We start from the raw sequence: 20,062 nt of genomic DNA, 5'->3' as shown, positions 1-20,062 counted from the left end.
CTTCGGACTCCTCATATATCTAGGGGTTCAGTGGTTGTATGTTATGGCCTGTGCTGAGGTCCCTGTGTCGTGGGCACCAGCACTCAGCAGCTTCCTTCCTCTGTACACTTATTGTCCCGGAGTTCTCTCCACCTCCGGCTCTTGGGAATGTCCAAACTCCACGTCAGCAGCAGCTGAGGTCAGGATGGAACCTGGGTCTCTGGCGCAGTGAGGCAGCAGCTCTACCCGCTGCACCGGCATGCCGCCCTCATGACAAGTAGTTGGTGGTGTTATTTGTACCACGAGCTGAAACTCACGCACTGCCACTCGGTTTCATCCTAGCCCCCTGCAAACTTATAAGAGGCGGTCACAGTGGCGCAGCGGTGGAATTGCTGCCTTACGCCGGCGTTAGAGACCCGGGTTCCATCCTGACTACGGGCGCTGTCTGTACGGTGTTTGTACGCTCCCCCCGTGACCTGCGTGGGTTAGCCTATTTAACCGACAAACCTGTACGTTTTTGGAGTGTGGGAGGAAACCGGAGCGCCCGGAGAAAACCCACGCAGTTCACGGGGAGAACGTGCAAACTCCGTATGGACAGCACCCGTGGTCAGGATGGAACCCGGGGTCTCTGGCGCTGTGAGGCAGCAGCTCTACCCGCTGCGGCACCGTGCCGCTCCACATCATCAAACTGCAGTGTGATGTCCTGCAGTGTGATGTCCTCTGTTTTCACACAGAGAGTGGTGAATCTCTGGAACTCTCTGCCACAGAGGGTAGTCGAGGCCAGTTCATTGGCTATATTTAAGAGGGAGTTAGATGTGGCCCTTGTGGCTAAGGGGATCAGAGGGTATGGAGAGAAGGCAGGTACGGGATACTGAGTTGGATGATCAGCCATGATCATATTGAATGGCGGTGCAGGCTCGAAGGGCCGAATGGCCTACTCCTGCACCTAATTTCTATGTTTCTATGAAGAAAACATCTAATGGAGATAATAAGAGTTTATGTTGCTGAATATACGGTGATCTTCATGACAAAACAAGCTCCTCATTCTGCGCTGTCAGAACTTAATTATAGCTTCAGCATCTTGTGGAAACCACACGTGGATTTAGACGACAAAATGCTGGACCGTTTTTTCCCTGTATTTTAAAGGACCAGCAGAAGGTCAGGAGGTTCTGCAAGTCGCAAGGGGCGGCACAGTGGTGCAGCGGGTAGAACTGCTGCCTCAGGGTGCCGGAGACCCGGGTTCGATCCTGACCTCGGCTGCTGTCCGTCCGTGTGTGTGAGGTTTGCTCGCTCTCCCCGTGACCGCGTGGGTTTTCTCCGCCTTGATGGCTCCGGTTTCCAACCAAGTCAAGTCGTCACTTTGATTTCTCCAGCACATTTAAAAAACAACTCTCGTTGGCCCAAAGTGCTTTACATTTGATATAAGAATAGTATAACAAACAACATTGGTTCATGGATTAAATACAAACATCACTACATACATGTAGCCCTCGCTCAGAGGACGTCAAGAAAGGCTTGGGAGTAGAGATGAGTTTTAAGTCTCGACTTAAAGGAGTCGATGGAGTGGGCAGTTCTGATGGGAAGGGGGATGCTGTTCCACAGTCTAGGAGCTGCAACCACAAAGGCGGGTTCGCCCCTGAGCTTATGCCTAGACCGCGGGATGTTCAGCAACCCCAAGTTGGCCGACCTGAGGGACCAGGAGGTGGTGTGGTGGGAAAGCAGACTTTTGATGTAAATTCCAAAGATTGATTTAAATTGATTCGTTAGTTGGGTCTAGTTCTAGTTTGTTGTTGTTGCCACGTGCACTGAGGTACAGCGGAAAGCTTTTTGTCGCCTCAGACTCAGCGCAGTCAGCAGCCGTGGTCAGGATCGAACCCGGGGACCTCTGCCGCTGGAAGGCAGCGACTCTACCCGCTGCACCACCGCGCCGCCCTGCCACTGCCACTTCTAAACGTTATACACTTCCATAAAGTCTCCCCTCAACCTCCAGCACTCCAGAGAAACCAACCCAAGTTTATTCAACTCTCTCTCCCTGTGGAACCTATCCCACTTGGTGATTTGTGTCCCCGACTGCCGGCAACATTGACTGACGTATCAGGTCACCGACAAATACGCGGCGTGACGACGGATCGACGCGCGGAGTTTTTTCAAGCGTCGCAACATTTTTTTTTGTCGCCGCTGGATTTCGAAATGTTCAAAATCTTTTTGGTGACCCTGATATGACGCCGGCAGTCGCCGAAAAAAATCGCCAAGTGGGACACAGGCCCTTGTAGCTAATCCTTCCCTAACCCAGGTGGCATTCAGGTAAACCTCCTCCGTCCCCAGTCCACTCACCTGTGTAAAAATAAATATGTGTAGGAAGGAACTGCAGATGCTGGTTTAAATCGAAGGTTGACACAAAATGCTGGAGTAACTCAGCGGGACAGGCAGCATCTCTGGAGAGAAGGAATGGGTGACGTTTCGGGTCGAGACCCTTCTTCAGACTGAAGAAACGTCACCCATTCCTTCTCTTCAGAGATGCTGCCTGTCCCGCTGAGTTACTCCAGCATTTTGTGGTCTATCTTTGTGTAAAAGTAAACTTGCCTGCACATCTCCTTTAAACATTGCCCTTTCAACTTTGATATTAATCTTGGAACATTATAAGATGATATTACAGTTAGAAGGGCAAGGATTCAAGTTTGACATCAGTTGGCAATAATTCATTTTGTAACATTCACTGTGACTGCTTTGTCAACTTGATCTATTAACTGGCTTAAAAATTGTGACTGATCTTTGAAAGAGCAAATCTTCATTCCTGAATGACACAGAGTGCTGGAGTAACTCAGTGGGTCAGGCAGCATCTGTGGAGAACATGGATAGGTGACGTTTCACAGAGTGCTGGAGTAACTCAGCAGGTCAGGCAGCATCTCTGGAGAACATGGATAGGTGACGTTTCACAGAGTGCTGGAGTAACTCAGCGGGCCAGGCAGCATCTGTGGAGAACATGGATAGGTGACGTTTCGGGTTAGAACCCTTCTTCAAACTAAAAAGAAGAAATCTGAAGAAGGGCATCGACCCGAAACGTCACCTATCCATGTTCTCCAGAGATGCTTGTATCAACATTTCCGCTGACTGGTCAACGTGCAACAAAAGCTTTTCACTGTACCTCAGTGCACGTGACAATCTAAACTGTAATATCTGCTGCCTGACCCGCTGAGTTACTCCAGCACTTTGTGTCCTTTTCCCCCCCCCAAACCAGCATCTGCAGTTCCTTGTTTCTTCACCTGATCAGCACACACAACAAAAGCTTTTCACTGTACCTCGGTACACGTGACAATAAACTAAACTGTAATGGAACTGAACAAAATACTTCTGTAAGCCAGATCTCCAGATTTAATTTGTAATCTCCGAGCATTAGCAAGAAACTCTGCTGAAATTTTCATATGCATTATATTTGCAATGAGCAGTGAAGATCCATGCAGCCTGAAGCATTGTTCCATTTGTATTGCTCTGCCAAAATCTATAGACCTCCTGTGCGCTTCCTGTTTTTGTTTTGGACTGCTTCCCTCTGCGGTTTCTAACCTATCTATCAGTATCGATCAATATTACTGTTCACAGAACGTGCAAAATGAATTATCATGGTTCACACAACGAATCTAAATGTGTAAATCACGTGCCTATTTAATCCATCGTTCTTGCGTGAGGCTTACTGTTGATTCACCGCCCGTTACTATCCAGTCATCTCGATTTCTTTTCTCCCCGCTCCCGTCCGGCAGAAGGTACAGGAGCTTGAAGGCGCGCACCACCAGACTCAGGAACAGCTCCTTCCCCTCTGTGTCGGTGACCTGATTTTTCGGTGACCTGATACGTCAGTCAATGATGCCGGCAGTCACCAAAAAAATCACCAAGTGAGACAGGCCCTTTACTATCTCCGACTACACTTCATCTTTCGGGTCGAGACCCTTTTTTAGCCTTTCTGCTGGCTGGTCAGCACGCAACGAAAGCCTTTCACTGTACCTCGGTACACGTGATAATAATCTAAACAGTTTAGGGACCACAGTTTAAGAATAAGGGGCAGGCCATTTAGAATGGAGGTGACGAAAAACTTTTTCACCCAGAGAGTTGTGAATCTGTGGAATTCTCTGCCTCAGAAGGCAGTGGAGGCCGGTTCTCTGGATGCTTTCAAGAGAGAGTTAGATAGAGCTCTTAAAGATAGCAGAGTCAAGGGATATGGGAAGAAGGCAGGAACGGGGCACTGATTGGGGATGATCAGCCATGATCACATTGAATGGCGGTGCTGGCTCGAAGGGCCGAATGGCCTCCTCCTGCACCTGTTGTCTATTGTCTAAACTAAAATGATCACTTAGATTCTTGGATAAATGAAATGGAAGGGTTGTGTTGTTGCTTCAGTCAGCTGTACAGGGGCAATACAGAGTAACACAGGTAGGTACAGCAGTCGGGAGCTCGACATGTAAAGGCATTGAGAACTGGCAAGACTACATCTTAATGCAGAACCGGAACAGCTTAATTCCTCTGTCGACCCAGTCAATTGAGTGACAGTATAACAAATTGCATCAAATTAATTGCTTTATAAAGAAGGGCTGAACCAGCGGGAGATGCTGAACTGTGGTGGCAATATAATGAGTACAGTTATGGCTTTGGAATTAAAATAACATTGTACTGATGTCCAATCTCATGTTGCATAGTCAAAGCCGTTCGGTTTTAAGGATTATAAGAAGAGCGAAACTTGCTAAATCCTTCTTGGCTGTCGATCGACGCGGCAGTGAAGGCAGAGAGTCTTTGCCTTGTACGCGGGAGATTTCACTCTCTCAACACCACCCGTTCTCTGATCTTTGTCAATAATTTAACAGCGACAGTAATATGGAACTTTTCCTTTCAGATGTAGACAACTGAATCCTAAGATGTTATTCTTGGAAGCGAAGGCATTCTCTGTCTGAACTGCTGCTGGTTCAAGTCAGTGTCTGACAACACGTGATAATTCTCCACATTTTAGTCTAGTTTGTTGTCACGTGTATCGAGGCACAGTGAGAAGCTTTTGTTGCGGGCCGGTCAGGGGGGCGCAGCGGTAGAGTTGCTGCCTCACGGCGCCAGAGACCCGGGTTCGATCCTGACTACGGGTGCTGTCTGTACGGAGTTTGTATGTGCTCTCCTCGTGACCTGCGTGGGTTTTCCTCCGAGATCTTCGGTTTCCTCCCACACTCCAAAGGCTTGCAGGTTTGTAGGTTAATTGGCTTGGCATATGTGTAAATTGTCCCTAGTGGGTGTAGGGTAGTGTTAATGTGTAGGGATCGCTAGTCGGCGCGGACTAGGTGGGCCGAAGGGCCTGTTTCCACACTGTATCAATAGACAATAGTTGCAGGAGTAGGCCATTCGGCCCTTCGAGCCAGCACCGCCATTCAATGTGATCATGGCTGATCATCCTCAATCAGTACCCCGTTCCTGCTTTCTCCCCATATCCCCTGACTCCACTATTTTTAAGAGCCCTATCTAGCATCTAGATTTAAGAGCCCTATCTAGCTCTCTCTTGAAAGCATCTAGAGAACCTGCCTCCACCGCCCTCTGAGGCAGAGAATTCCACAGACATTCAGTGAAAATGTTTTTCCTTATCTCAGTCCAAAATGGCCAACCTCCTTATTCTTAAACTGCGACCCCTGGTTCTGGACACCCCCAAGATCGGGAACATATTTCCTGCATCTAGCCTGTCCAATTCTTTAAGAATTTTATGTTTCTATAGACACAAAGGGTTTAATTTAGTTTAGACATACACTGCAGAACCAGACCCTTTGGCCCACTGAGTCCATGCCAACCAGCGATCCCCGTACACTAGCACTACCCTACACACACTGGGGACAATTTACATTTATACCAAAGCCAATTATCCTACAAACCTGTACGTCTTTGGAGTGTGGGAGGAAACCGGAGCACCCGGCGAAAACCCACGCAGGTCACGGGGAGAACGTGCAAACTCCGTACAGACAGCACCCGTAATCGGGATGGAACCCGGGTCCCCTATCCATGTTATAGACAATACACAATAGGTGCAGGAGTAGGCCATTTGGCCCTTCGAGCCTGCACCGCCATTCAATATGATCATGGCTGATCATCCAACTCAGTATCCTGTACCTGCCTTCTCTCCAAACCCCCTGATCCCTTTAGCCACAAGGGCCACATCTAACTCCCTCTTAAATATAGCCAATGAACTGTGGCCTCAACTACTTTCTGTGGCAGAGAATTCCACAGATTCACCACTCTCTGTGTAAATTTTTTTTTTCCTCATCTCGGTCCGAAAAGACTTCCCCCTTATCCTTAAACTGTGACCCCTTGTTCTGGACTTCCCCAAAATCCAGAACAATCTTCTTGCATCTAGCCTGTCCAACCCCTTAAGAATGGTGCAAGTATTTTCTATGTTTTTATGTTTCTATGGCCCTTCAAGCCAGCACCTCCATTCAAGTCTGCTTGGCAAAAAGTTGATTAAAAAAAAAAAATCTGCATTTTCTCAAAGCGTTTGTCAAACTGTGGGACACATCTGTGATATTTTTAAGAAAGAACTGCAGATGCTGGAAAAATCGAAGGCAGCCAAAAATGCTGGAGAAACTCAGCGGGTGAGGCAGCAATTACCCAAAACGCCGCCTATTCCTCCTTCAGAAGAAGGGTCTCGACCCGAAACGTCACCAATTTCCTTCGCTCCACAGATGCTGCCCCACCCGCTGAGTCTCTCCAGCATTTTTGTCCACCTTCTGTAATATTTTTGATGCTTTTCGTTGGCCAAACTGACGGAGCAATCCTGTAAACCCTGTCGTGTTTCCTGGTGTCGAACGTTGCAGACTGTTTGGCTTGGTAGACGCGGCGTAGTGAGAGACAAAGTTAGTTCTTGATTTCGCGCTACATTTAATCTTGGGCAGATCGACCATTGACAGTAAATGGCGGGGGAGCATTGATGGGGAAGGGAAGGAGAGACCGAGCACACGCTCGGTACTTGGGGTAAAATGGTGGCGCACGCACCGCGATTACGTTTCATTTCACGCGACGTTAACGACGCTTTTTGTGGCGTGTTTTTTTTTGTTTTTTTTGTTGTGATTTTGAAGAATTAAGAGCTTGGCGTACAACTCCAGCGTCATGGAGACAGGCCCTTCAGCTGGGTTAACATGCGATGAGCGTTTAAAAAAAAAAAAGTATTTTATTAGAAGCAATTGTACAAGAATAAGGCAATCGACGTGACAGTTATTCAATTTTTGTGCAGCTTCATTTTTAACATTGAAACCTGAATCGAAAAAAAGAGAAAAATGGAGAGAATGAGGAAAAAGAAGTTAAAGAAAGGAAAGAACGTCGACCCCCCCCCCCCCCCCCCCCCCCCCCCCACCCATCCCTAGCATCGGTTTTAATTTTTTTAGCCAAAACAAGCCTGAATGTAGTGTCTCGGACATTTCAGTAATCCACATCTTCACTGTGGGAACTGTTGTCTTTTTTCCAAAATTTGAGTATGAGTTTTTTCGCAGTTATTAGGCCGTAGTCAAGCAGTGCCGTAGCCGGCAGTCACCGAAAAAATCGGCAAGTAGGACAGGCCCTTGAGATGTACCACTAAAATAAAGTTGTCGGAATAACAATGGAATCTTCACGGTGCCTCTTACTGGATGCCTTGGAAATTTGCATGGGAAAGAGCTCTCCTTTATTGTGTAAATGAAGACCTTGTAGATACATTTTTTATCTCCCAGACAAGTCCTAGTCTCTACTGTGCTGCAAACAATGATCTATGGTTGTTCGCACGGACAGATGTTACACACAGCTGCTGTATTGCTACTTCAAGAAAAAACATCTGTGTATGCATCATCAAAAGTGTTGTTCAAAAGAAAAATGTTCCAAGTCTTTCTGCGGTTTGATCAAATATAATTCGATATTCAGCTACAGGCTGGATCGCATCAACAAAAGCTCGGCATAAGAATGGGTTTTTACGGAGTGTCTTAAAGGAGGTTTGGGGAGAATGTTTATGAACTTGGATTGTTGTCAGTGGACAAGTCTTCTTCTCATCGAATCCACACACAAGATTAGTTGTTCAGCCAGAGCTGAAGAAGGGTTTCTGGCCCAAAACGTTGCCTATTTCCTTCGCTCCATAGATGCTGCTGCACCCGCTGAGTTTCTCCAGGACTTTTGTCTACCTTCGATTTTCCAGCATCTGCAGTTCCTTCTTAAACACTTCTCGACATCTGCATACAATGGTGTGTGTCTTGTCGCTTCTTGTGCTTCTTGTGCGTGGCGGTGGAGAGATTGGTGGAAACTGGGCCGTGATCGACGTGAATGCTCTTTCCTTGACCCCAGTGGACAATAGTTGGCACAATTACAATGCGGGCTCATTCAAGCGACCGACACGGTTCTTGCCTCATAGCGCCAGACACCCACGTTCGATCCCGTCTACGGGCGCTGTCTGTACGGAATTTGTACGTTCTCCCCGTGACCCGCATGGGGTTTCTCCAGTTTCCACCCACACTCCAAAGACGTGCAGGTTCGTAGGTTAATTAGCTTGGCTTGAATGTGAAATTGTCCCTAGTGTGCGTGGGATGGTGTTAGTGTGCGGGGATCGCTGGTCGGCACGGACTGGGTGGGCCGAAGGGCCTGTTTCCGTGCTGTATCTCTAAACTGAACGAAACTAAGAGATGTAAATTGAAGGGCTGCTGGTGTCACAGACGTTAGTACAATGTGCGGTGTGTTGAGAGTAGGAGGAGTTTATAAAATCACGAGAGGCAGTAGATGGGGTAGACAGTCGGAGCCTTTTTCCCAGACTGGGAATGTCGAGGACGATGAGGATTTACCAGGATGTTGCCGGGACTTGAGAGCCTGAGCTAAAGGGAGAGGTTGGGCAGAGTGGGAGCGCAGGAGGATGAGGGTGATTCTTGATTAGTGATCAGAGGTTATGGGGAGAAGGCAGGAGAATGGGGTTAGGAGGGAGAGATAGATCAGCCATGATTGAATGGCAGAGTAGACTTGATGGGCCGAATGGCCTAATTCTACTCCTACTCCTTATGACCTTATAGAAGTGTATACAAAACATGTGAGAAATAGATGGGGGAAACGAGGATAGCAAAAGGATTTGAGTATAGGAGCAGGGAGGTTCTACTGCAGTTGTACAGGGTCTTGGTGAGACCACACCTGGAGTATTGCGTACAGTTTTGGTCTCCTAATCTGAGGAAAGACATTCTTGCCATAGAGGGACTACAGAGAAGGTTTACCAGACTGATTCCTGGGATGTCAGGACTTTCATATGAAGAAAGACTGGATAGACTCGGCTTGTACTCGCTAGAATTTAGAAGATTGAGGGGGTATCTTATAGAAACTTACAAAATTCTTAAGGGGTTGGACAGGCTAGATGCAGGAAGATTGTTCCCGATGTTGGGGAAGTCCAGGACAAGGGGTCACAGTTTAAGGATAAAGGGGAAATCTTTTAGGACCGAGATGAGGGAAAAAAAATTCACACAGAGAGTGGTGAATCTGTGGAATTCTCTGCCACAGAAGGTAGTTGAGGCCACAGTTCATTGGCTATATTTAAGAGGGAGGTAGATGTGGCCCTTGTGGCTAAAGGGATCAGGGGGTATGGAGGTAAGGCAGGTACAGGATACTGAGTTGGATGATCAGCCATGATCATATTGAATGGCGGTGCAGGCTCGAAGGGCCGAATGGCCTACTCCTGCACCTATTGTCTATGTTTCTATGAGTCTGTGCCAACCAGCGATCCCCGTACACTAGCACTATCCTACACACACTGGGGACAATTTGCAATTTTTACCGAAGCCAATTAACCTGCAATCCTCCAAATCTTTGGAGTGTGGGAGGAAACCGGAGCACCCGGGGAAAACCCACGCGTGTCGCGGTGAGAGCGTACAAACTCCGTACAGACAGCACCCGTGGTCGGGATCGAACCCGTGTCGCCGGCGCTGTGAGGCAGCAACTCTACCTGCTGTGCCACCGTGCCGCCCTGGGTTATACTGGGCAGAGATGCTGACATTAACAAGACCAGCAAAGTGACTTGCAGTGTTCACAAGCGTCAAAGGAACAATGTGTTTCTCAGGAAACCAAAGGGAAAGGAGCCAGAGAGAGAATTGAAATTGTAATGTTGCAAATGTTGTTGCGTGGTGAGCCTAATAGCTGTGAACAATGGATTCTCCCCAGAGTTTACTACATTCACTTCAGTAGCTCAAGATCTCTTTTTCCATGAACACGTCTCTGGCACATTTATATCATAGCTGTTGTTCAATTTGCCGGCACGGTGGCGCAGCGGTAGAGTTGCCGCCTCACAGCGCCAGAGACCCGGGTTCAATCCTGACCACGGGTGCTTGTCTGTACGGAGTTTGTACGTTCTCACCGCGACGACAGAAGGCACAATGGGCTAAGTGTTCGGCTGGCGACCGGAAGGTGGCCGGTTCGAATCCCGCTTGGAGTGCATACTGTCGTTGTGTCCTTGGGCAAGACACTTCACCCACCTTTGCCTGTGTGTGAATGTGTGTGAATGTGTGTGAGTGATTGGTGGTGGTCGGAGGGGCCGTAGGCGCAGATTGGCAGCCACGCTTCCGTCAGTCTGCCCCAGGGCAGTTGTGGCTACAGAAGTAGCTTACCACCACCGAGTGTGACTGAGGAGTGAATGAATAATGCGATGTAAAGCGCCTTGAGTATTAGAAAGGCGCTATATAAATCCCATCCATTATTATTATTATTAATCCTGACCACGGGTGCTTGACTGTACCTTCTCCCCGTGACCTGCGTGGGTTTTCTCTGAGACCTTTGGTTTCCTCCCACGCGCCAAAGACGTACAGGTTTGTAGGTCAATTGGTATAATGATAAATTGTCCCTGGTGTGTGTAGGGTAGCGTTAGTGCGCGGGGATCGCTGGTCGGCGCGGACTCGGTGGGGCCGAAGGGCCTGTTTCCGCGCTGTATCTCTAAACTAAACCACAACTAACAGCCACGTGTCAATTTGGCCCCATAGCGGCAATGCAACGCAAAGAGCATCCACGTGACGATTGAGCGTGCTGTGGCAACGATGGCCGCTAGTGATATCTACACATCTCACCGCCGTTCACCCTGCACTCGCTTGCTTTGTGGAGGTTTGTCTTGATGACGGTGTGCGGTGTTCGCTCATTCATGCATGCATCTAATTCCAGGAGGACATTGGACATGGAACCAGGTGGGCGGCGCGACTTTCATCAGCAGCGGCCTCTGCAGTCCGTCTGCGTTTTTATTATTTTATGTCTATGTTTTTATGTGGTTTTTGTTATTATTTTGTTGGGGTATGTGTGTGGGGGGGTTGGGGTGGTGTGGGGGGGGGGTAACTTTTAAATCTCTCCCTGCACGGGAGACCCAACCTTTTCTTTGTCGGGTCTCCGTTGTCGTTGGGGCTGCAACGAGGAGCAGCCTCCAACAGGAAGACCGGGGGCTGTGGTGCCGACTACTCACCTCACCGTCGCGGAGCTGGCCGAGTCCGGAGCGGGTGGAGCTGTGGTGGACGCTGCTGCGACCCGACCCCCGGAGATTCGGAGGCTGCAACTGCGGGTTTGGCGGACGGCACCAGGAGCCCGCGGGTCCCTGGAGGGAGACCGCTTTTCAGGGCTTCCGCAACGGCGACTTCTCCCGCCCGAGTTGCGGGGTTGAAGAGCTCCTGGAGCGGGGCCTACATCACCGCCCCGCGCGGCTTGGAATGGCTGCGGGACTGCGAGCGCGCGCCGGGGGCTCTAACATCAAGACCCGGTGTGCAACCTTGCATCACCCGGCGTGGCTTTAATGGCCGCGGGACATTTCGCCATCGCCCGCCGGGGGCTTTGACTTTGACTTTGACTCTGACATCGGGGGGGAGAATGCAGTGGAGAGATAAGTTTATTTGGCCTTCCATCACAGCAATGTGATGGATGTTTATGTAAATTATGTTGTGTCTCGGGTCTATTTGTTTGTAATGTATGGCTGCAGAAACGACATTTCGTTTGGACCTCAAGGGGTCCAAATGACAATAAATTGAATTGTATTGTATATTGTATTGTATTGTAGAACAGCACAAGAACAGGCCCACAATCTCCATGCTGAGCACGATGCCAAGGTTACGCCAACAACACGAGTTACTGAGTATAAATGACTCGTGTCACTGGATATTTTTAAGGTGGGCATTGGCAGATTCTTGATTAGTACGGGTGTCGGTGGTTACGGGGAGAAGGCAGGAGAATGGGGTTGAGATGGAGAGATAGATCAGCCATGGTTGAATGGTGGAGTAGACTTGATGGGCTGAATGGCCTAATTCTGCTCCTATCACTTACGAACTGTCTGTCTTCAGTGACGAAGGCCCAGTTCCAAGCCAGACCAGGTGGACAAACCCCACGGAACTGTATTAGTTTCATTACTTCTAAGATGGTTGTTCACAAGGCTGGCATTTTAAATTCTGATATCCACATATAATGTTATCGTATCAGTGTTATCTGAAGAAGGGTCTCGTCCCCATAACTGATAAAACGATAAAACCCCTCTGAAATATCTGCCCCCACCTTGTTGGACCGAAGAGCCTGTTTCCATGGCGTATCTCGAAAACATAGACAATAGGTGCAGGAGTGGGCCATTCGGCCCTTCGAGCCAGCACCGCCATTCAATATGATCATAGCCAACCATCTAAATTCAGTGACCCGCTCCTGCTTTCTCCCCATATCCCTTGAGTCCGTTAGCCCTGAGAGCTAAACCCAACTCTCTCTTGAAACCATCCAGTGAATCGGCCTCCACTGCCTTCTGTGGCAGAGAAATGTCACCCACTCCTTCTCTCCAGAGATGCTGCCTGCCCCGCTGAGTTACTCCAGCGTTTTGTGTCTATCTTCGGTGTAAACCAGCATCTGCTGTTCCTTCATGTACATGTTATCTTAAGACCTTTGTGTTCCAAATGCCCTTGGAAAAATCTGCTCTTGATAAGATTTTAAGTTTGAAGCAGCTTTTAAGTTAATCATAGACACAAAAAGCTGGAGTGACTCAGCGGGACAGGCAGCATCTCCAGAGAGAAGGAATGGGTGACGTTTTGGGTGGAGACCCTTCTTATCTCTGGTAAAGGGACTTCTTATCAACTGAATATAATGACGCTCGGTCCGCAATAACCAACGTTGACCTCCCGGTGGCTCAGCACTTCAACTCCCCTTCCCATTCCCCATCCGACCTCTCTGTCCTGGGTCTCCTCCATGGCCAGAGCGAGCAACACCGGAAATTGGAGGAACAGCACCTCATATTCCGCTTGGGGAGTCTGCATCCTGGGGGCATGAACATTGAATTCTCCCAATTTTGTTAGCCCTTGCTGTCTCCTCCCCTTCCTCAGCCCTCGGGCTCCTCCTCCTCATTTTTCCTTTCTTCTCCCAGCCCCCCAGCTAAGGAAATAGGCAACGTTTCGGGCCGAAACCCGAAAGGGTTTCGGCCCGAAATGTTGCCTATTTCCAGAAGGGTTTCAGCCCGAAACGTTGCCTATTTCCTTCGCTCCATAGATGCTGCTGCACCCGCTGAGTTTCTCCAGCATTTTTGTCTACCTTTGAATGTAATGACACTTTTGCGTAACACATCTTGCTCTGTATCCTCCACTAGGTCCGAATGTTTTCTGCACTGCACGAGCATAGATTATTTTGGAGGTTCAGCCCGAAAACAGGCCCTTCGGCCCACTGAGTCCATGCCGACCAATGATCACCCATTGACACAAGTTGTATGTAGACCGTACGATCTGTGCTGTAGGAGCACCTTCAGCAACAGACTGGTTCCACCAAGATGCACAGAAGCGGAGGCAATAGGTGCAGGAGTAGGCCATTCGGCCCTTCGAGCCAGCACTGCCATTTAATGTGATCATGGCTGATCATCCACAATCAGTATCCTGTACCTGCCTTCTCCCCATATCCCCTGACTGCTATTTTTAAGAGCCCTATCTAACACTCTCTTGAAAGTATCCAGAGAACCGGCCTCCCCCGCCCTCTGAGGCAGTGAATTCCACAGACTCACAACTCTGTGTGAAAATGTGTTTCCTCATTTCCGTTCTAAATGGCTTACTCCTTATTCTTAAACTGTGGCCCCTGGTTCTGGACTCCCCCAACATCGGCAACATGCTTCCTGCCTCTAGCGTGTCCAGACCCTTAATAATCTTATATTTTTCAATAAGATATCCCCTCATCCTTCTCAACTCCAGAGTGTACAAGCCCAGCCGCTCCATTCTCTCGGCATATGACAGTCCCGCCATCCTGGGAATTAACCTTGTAAACCTACGCTGCACTCCCTCAATAGCAAGGAGGTCCTTCCTCAAATTTGGGGACCAAAACTGCACACAATACTCCAGGTGTGGTCTCACTAGGGCACTATACAACTGCAGAAGGACCTATTTGCTCCGATACTGAACTCCTCTTGTTATGAAGGCCAACATGCCATTCGCTTTCTTCACTGCCTGCTGTACCTGCATGCTTACTTTCATTGACTGATGAACAAGGACCCCCAGATCCCGTTGTACTTCCCTTTTCCCAACTTGACGCCATTTAGATAGTAATCTGCCTTCTTGTTTTTGCTACCAAAGTGGATAACCACACATTTATCCACATTAAACTGCATCTGCCATGCATCTGCCCACTCCCCCAATCTGTCCAAGTCACCCTGCATTCTCATAGCATCCTCCTCACAGTTCACACTGCCACCCAGCTTTGTGTCATCTGCAAATTTGCTAATGTAATCTCTTCATCTAAATCATTGATGTATATTGTAAATAGCTGCCGAGCCTTGCGGTACCCCACTAGTCACTGCCTGCCATTCTGAAAGGGACCCGTTAATTCCTACTCTTTGTTTCCTGTCTGCCAACCACTTCTCTATCCATGTCAGCACTCTACCCCCAATACCATGTGCCCTCATTTTGCCCACTAATCTCCAATGTGGGACCTTATCAAATGCTTTCTGAAAGTCCAGGTACACTACATCCACTGACTCTCCCTTGTCCATTTTCCTTGTTACATCCTCAAAAAATTCCAGAAGATTAGTCAAGCATGATTTCCCCATCGTAAATCCATGCTGACTCGGACCGATCCTGTTACTGCTATCCAAATGTGCGGCTATTTCATCTTTTATAATTGACTCCAGCATCTTCCCCACCACCGATGTCAGGCTAACTGGTCTATAATGCCCTGTTTTCTCTCTCCTGCCTTACTTAAAAAGTGGGATATATTAGCTACCCTCCAATCCACAGGAACTGATCCTGAATCTATAGAACATTGGAAAATGATCACCAATGCATCCACGATTTCTAGAGCCACTTCCTTAAGTGCCCTGGGATGCAGACCATCAGGCCAGACAGCATCTCTGGAGAGAAGGAACAGGTGACGTTTTGGGTTGGAACCCTTCTTCAACAGAAGGGGGGGGGGGGGGGGGTGGTTAGTTTGCGCGATGGTCTGAACGTACAGGTTTGTAGGTTAATTGGCTTGGTGTAAGTTGTCCCTAGTGTGTGCTGGATGGTGTTAGCGTGCGGGGATCGCTGGTCGGCACGGACTCGGTGGGCCGAAGGGCCTGTTTCTGCCCCCCCGTATCCCTAAACTAAACTTTAAAAAAGCAGTTGGAAAGAAGAGTGAACGTGGCAGGTTTGTCGGTGACATTTGCTGTGTGTGCTGCATCATGCTCGCTCAAGCAGCTGTCCGACACAGGGCCAGGTTCTCTAGCACCTGCGCCCAGTTCCCCAGGGCGACCGAGCTCATCGTGGTTGCAGCCTTCTGCTAGATCTGCAGTCCTGGACAAGACGTGTCATGCAGTGAATCCACCTCGTTTCGGCAGCTGCTCAGAATCTGCTCACGTCTGCCAGCTCGCTGCGCGCCATGCTTCAAAAAGACTGGAGTAACCAGACGCAGCCTGAAGAACAGAACTCCACCCATTCCTTCTCTCCAGAGATGCTGCCTGTCCCGCTGAGTTACTCCAGCGTTTTGCACGGTGGCGCAGCGGGTAGGGCTGCTGCCTTACAGCCCCAGAGATGAGGTTGGAGGAGGTGCAAGCGAACCTCCGCCTCGCCTGGAACTCAAACTCGTCCCTTCCCACCCAGACCACCCCCTCCCCGGGTACTTTCCCCTGCAACCGCAGGAGATGCAACACCTGTCCCTTTACCTCCCCCCTCGACTCCATCCAAGGACCAAGGGGATTGAAAGGCGGTGCTGGCTCGAAGGGCCAAATGGCCTACTCCTGCACCTATTGTCTATTGTCCCTTCCTGTTCTTGCCACCAAATTGGATAACCTCACATTTATCCCCATTAAACTGCATCTGCCATGCTTCTGCCCACTCACCCAACCTGTCCAAGTCACTCTGCAGCCTCATGGCATCCTCATCGCAGCTCACACTGTCACCCAGCTTTGTGTCAAACTTGGAGTTGTCACATTTAATTCCTTTGTCTAGTGCAAGATAAAGCCCATTAGAGGGGAGGCAGAGGTTCACCTCCTGTTCCAGGTGTCAACGTCTCTACATCGGTGAGACCAAGCGCAGGCTCGGCGATCGCTTCACTGAACACTTCCGCTCAGTCCGTCTTAACCTACCTGATCTCCCGGTGACTCAGCTCTTCAACTCCCCCTCCCATTCCCAATCTGACCTTTCTGTCCTGGGCCTCCTCCATTATCAGAGTGAGGCCCAGCGCAAATTGGAGGAGCAGCACCTCATATTTCGCTTGGGTAGTTTACACCCCAGCGGCATGAACATTGACTTCTCTAACTGCAGGTAGTCCTTGCTTTCCCTCTCTCTCCATCCCCTTCCCAGTTCTCCCACCAGTCTTACTATCTATGCCTACATTCCCCCTCTCCCCCTCTCCCCCTCTCCCCCATCCAAGTCACACTAACTTCTCATTTATACCCAACAAACAGCTGACAATGTCCTGTTTCTTTTATCTTCGTTACTTTTTTGCATATCTTTCATTCATTGTTCTTCATCTCTCCACATCACCATCTATATCTCAATAGACAATAGGTGCAGGAGTAGGCCATTCAGCCCTTCGAGCCAGCACCGCCATTCAATGTGATCATGGCTGATCATCCCCAATCAGTACCCCGTTCCTGCCTTCTCCCCATATCCCCTGACTCCGCTATCTTTAAGAGCCCTATCTAGCTCTCTCTTGAAAGTATCCAGAGAACTGGCCTCCACCGCCCTCTGAGGCAGAGAATTCCACAGACTCACAACTCTCTGTTGAAAAAGTGTTTCCTCATCTCCGTTCTAAATGGCTTACCCCATATTCTTAAACTGTGGCCCCTGGTTCTGGACTCCCCCAACATCGGGAACATGTTTCCTGCCTCTAGCATGTCCAAACCCTTAATAATCTTATGTTTCAATAAGATATCCTCTCATCCTTCTAAACTCCAGAGTATACAAGCCCAGCCGCTCCATTCTCTCACCATATGACAGTCCCGCCATCCATAACCAGTTATGAAGAAGGGTCTCGACCTAAAACATCACCCCTTCCTTCTCTCCAGAGATGCTCCTGCCTGTCCCTCTGAGTTACTCCAGCTTTTTGTGTCTATCTTTGCATTACTTGTGAAACCAACCCCTCTGGCTCAGCCAGCTGTCAAATGTGATACATGACTCTGGATGTCTCTACCGTTGCGGCATCATGGATGTGGATGTGACTGTGCGAGCTGAATTGATGGGGTTGTTTGAGGTGCGGGCATCATTGTAATGCAGCTGTTAGCCAGCCCGCTGGTCGGCCTCAGCCGAGCGGCAACACCTCTGTGTAGCTAATGTGAAGGTAAATGAGTAGCAGGCTGAGTGCAGCCTTCATTATTCTCCTTCCTTCGACATTATCTCCTGACATCGCCGCTTGGAGGAATACGCGGGCGGATCAGATGATGGTCTCTGGGGGACCGCTGGTAACTCCTTCAACGATTCCAACCCGCCATCAATTCATCGGTCTCTCGACATGCCGGCTCAATGCTGATTTAATACACCATCGAACAGCACAGCACAGGAACAGGCCCTTCGGCCCACAATGTCCATGCCGAACATGATGCCAAGATAAACTAATCCCTGAAGAAGGGTCTCGACCAGAAACGTCGCCCATTCCTTCGCTCCATAGATGCTGCCTCACCCGCTGCGTTTTCTCCAGCACCTTTCCAGCAGCTGCAGTTCTTTAACAAACATTTCCATAGCACAATCTTGTGACAAGGTAATTGGAAGGGAGGTGGCAGGTCTGCATTCAATTTGCATGACAATAGGACATTGTCTGAAACTCCTATTGATCAGGTTAAAACATTGCACATTGTTGCGCCGTTCCAGTTGCCTTTTCATTCGGTTCCACTGAAGTATGTCCTAGTTAATTGTTCCACACCAGCCCAGCAATTTACCCATTCACTGACCGTGAAAATCCTACAGCACTCTGAATCTCCGCCCCCTCCCCGCCTCCTTCATCTAACAGTATTATTCTTCTTGTTGCTCAAACTCCTCACGGTGGAGCAGCGGGTAGAGTTGCTGCCTCACAGCGCCAGGGACCCGGGTTCCATCCTGACTACGGGTGCTGTCTGTATGGAGTTGGCACGCTCTCCCCGTGACCTGCGTGGGTTTTCTCCGGGTGCTCCAGTTTCTTCCCGCGCTCCCAAGACGTGCAGGTTTGTAGGTTAATTGGCTTGGTGTAAATGTGAATTGTCCCTAGTGTGTGTAGGATAGTGTGAGTGTGCGGGGATCGCTGGTCGGCACGGACTCGGTGGGCCGAAGGGCCTGTTTCTGCGCTGTATCTCTAAACTAAACTAATCCTCGAAAGCAAGAGATTCCGCAGTTTCACAATCTTTTATTTCTCCTTTGTCTTGTCATCTGATGCCTTTTGTCCAACTGTCTGCCTGTCAAATAGAAGCATGGAAACATAGAAAATAGGTGCAGGAGTAGGCCATTCAGCCCTTCGAGCCTGCACCACCATTCAATATGATCATGGCTGATCATCCAACTCAGTATCCCGTACCTGCCTTCTCTCCATACCCCCTGATCCCTTTAGCCACAAGGGCCACATCTAACTCCCTCTTAAATATAGCCAATGAACTGTGGCCTCAACTACCTTCTGTGGCAGAGAATTCCAGAGATTCACCACTCTCTGTGTGAAAAATGTTTTTCTCATCTCAGTCCTAAAAGACGTCCCCCTTATCCTTAAATTTCCCCTTTATCCTTAAATAGTAGAGACAAGGAACCGCAGAGGCTGCTTACTACACAAAAAGACACAGAGTGCTGGAGGAACTCAGCGGGTCAGGCAGCATCTCTGGAGAACATGGCTATAACCTCAGGTCCTAGACTCTCCCACCAGTGGAAACATCCTCTCCACATCCACTCTATCCAGGCCTTTCATTATTCTGTAAGTTTCAATGAGGTCCCGCCCCCTCCAGCGAGTACAGGCCCAGTACCGACAAGCGCTCATCGTACGTTAACCCACTCACTCCTGGGATCATTCTTGTAAACCTCCTCTGGATCCTCTCCAGAGCCAGCACATCCTTCCTCAGATATGGGGCCCAAAACTGCTCACAATATTCCCGATGCGGCCTGACCAGCGCCTTGTAGAGCCTCCAGTTTGCTATTTGTGGAAGTTGTTACCTTTCTGAAAGCTCCCTAGCCTTCACTATTGTTAATGTGTGGTATCCCCATTCAGGAGGTGGTTTCTGATATGGGCATCAGTAACGTGGACAGCCCCACTCAGCAGAACCATGGATTTGTCTGTGAGGCAGATATATCTAAACCTCACAATACAATCCCGCAGAAAATCCTGAGGTTTAGTTCAGTTTAGAGGTACAACGCGGCAGCAGGTCCTTGATGAACGAGCATCGGGGCGGCACAGCAGGTAGAGCCACTGCCTCATAGCACCAGAGACTCGGGTTCGATCCCGACCTCGGGTGCTGCCTGTGTGGAGTTTGCGTGTTCTCTGTGTGAACGCGTGGGTTTTTTCCGGCTGCTCTGGTTTCCTCCCACATCCCAAAGCCGCGCGGGTCTGTAGGTTAATCGTCCCTCTGTACATTGCCCCTAGTTTGTGTAGGGAGTGGATGAGTAAGTGGGATATCATAGAACAAGTGTGAACGGGTGATCGGTGGACTCTGTGGGCTGAAGAGCTCATCTCTAAATTAAAAAAATAAATT

At 49.2% G+C, this 20,062-nt stretch overlaps 1 protein-coding gene and 1 long non-coding RNA gene across 2 annotated transcripts in view; both read left to right on the top strand.

The window, feature by feature from the left end:
* LOC116989179 (seizure protein 6 homolog) overlaps positions 1–20,062 on the top strand; it is a 320,057-nt gene that overhangs the window by 50,046 nt on the left and 249,949 nt on the right. The window lies entirely within an intron of this gene.
* Positions 1,240–19,188, top strand: LOC116989089. The gene is made up of 3 exons (XR_004416125.1): positions 1,240–1,249; positions 11,441–11,450; positions 19,119–19,188. It is a non-coding gene; the product is annotated as an uncharacterized LOC116989089 (long non-coding RNA).

This window comes from Amblyraja radiata, chromosome 28 (assembly GCF_010909765.2).
Source record: "Amblyraja radiata isolate CabotCenter1 chromosome 28, sAmbRad1.1.pri, whole genome shotgun sequence".
Lineage (NCBI taxonomy): Eukaryota > Metazoa > Chordata > Chondrichthyes > Rajiformes > Rajidae > Amblyraja > Amblyraja radiata.
This window is presented reverse-complemented; position numbering and strand designations above follow the sequence as displayed.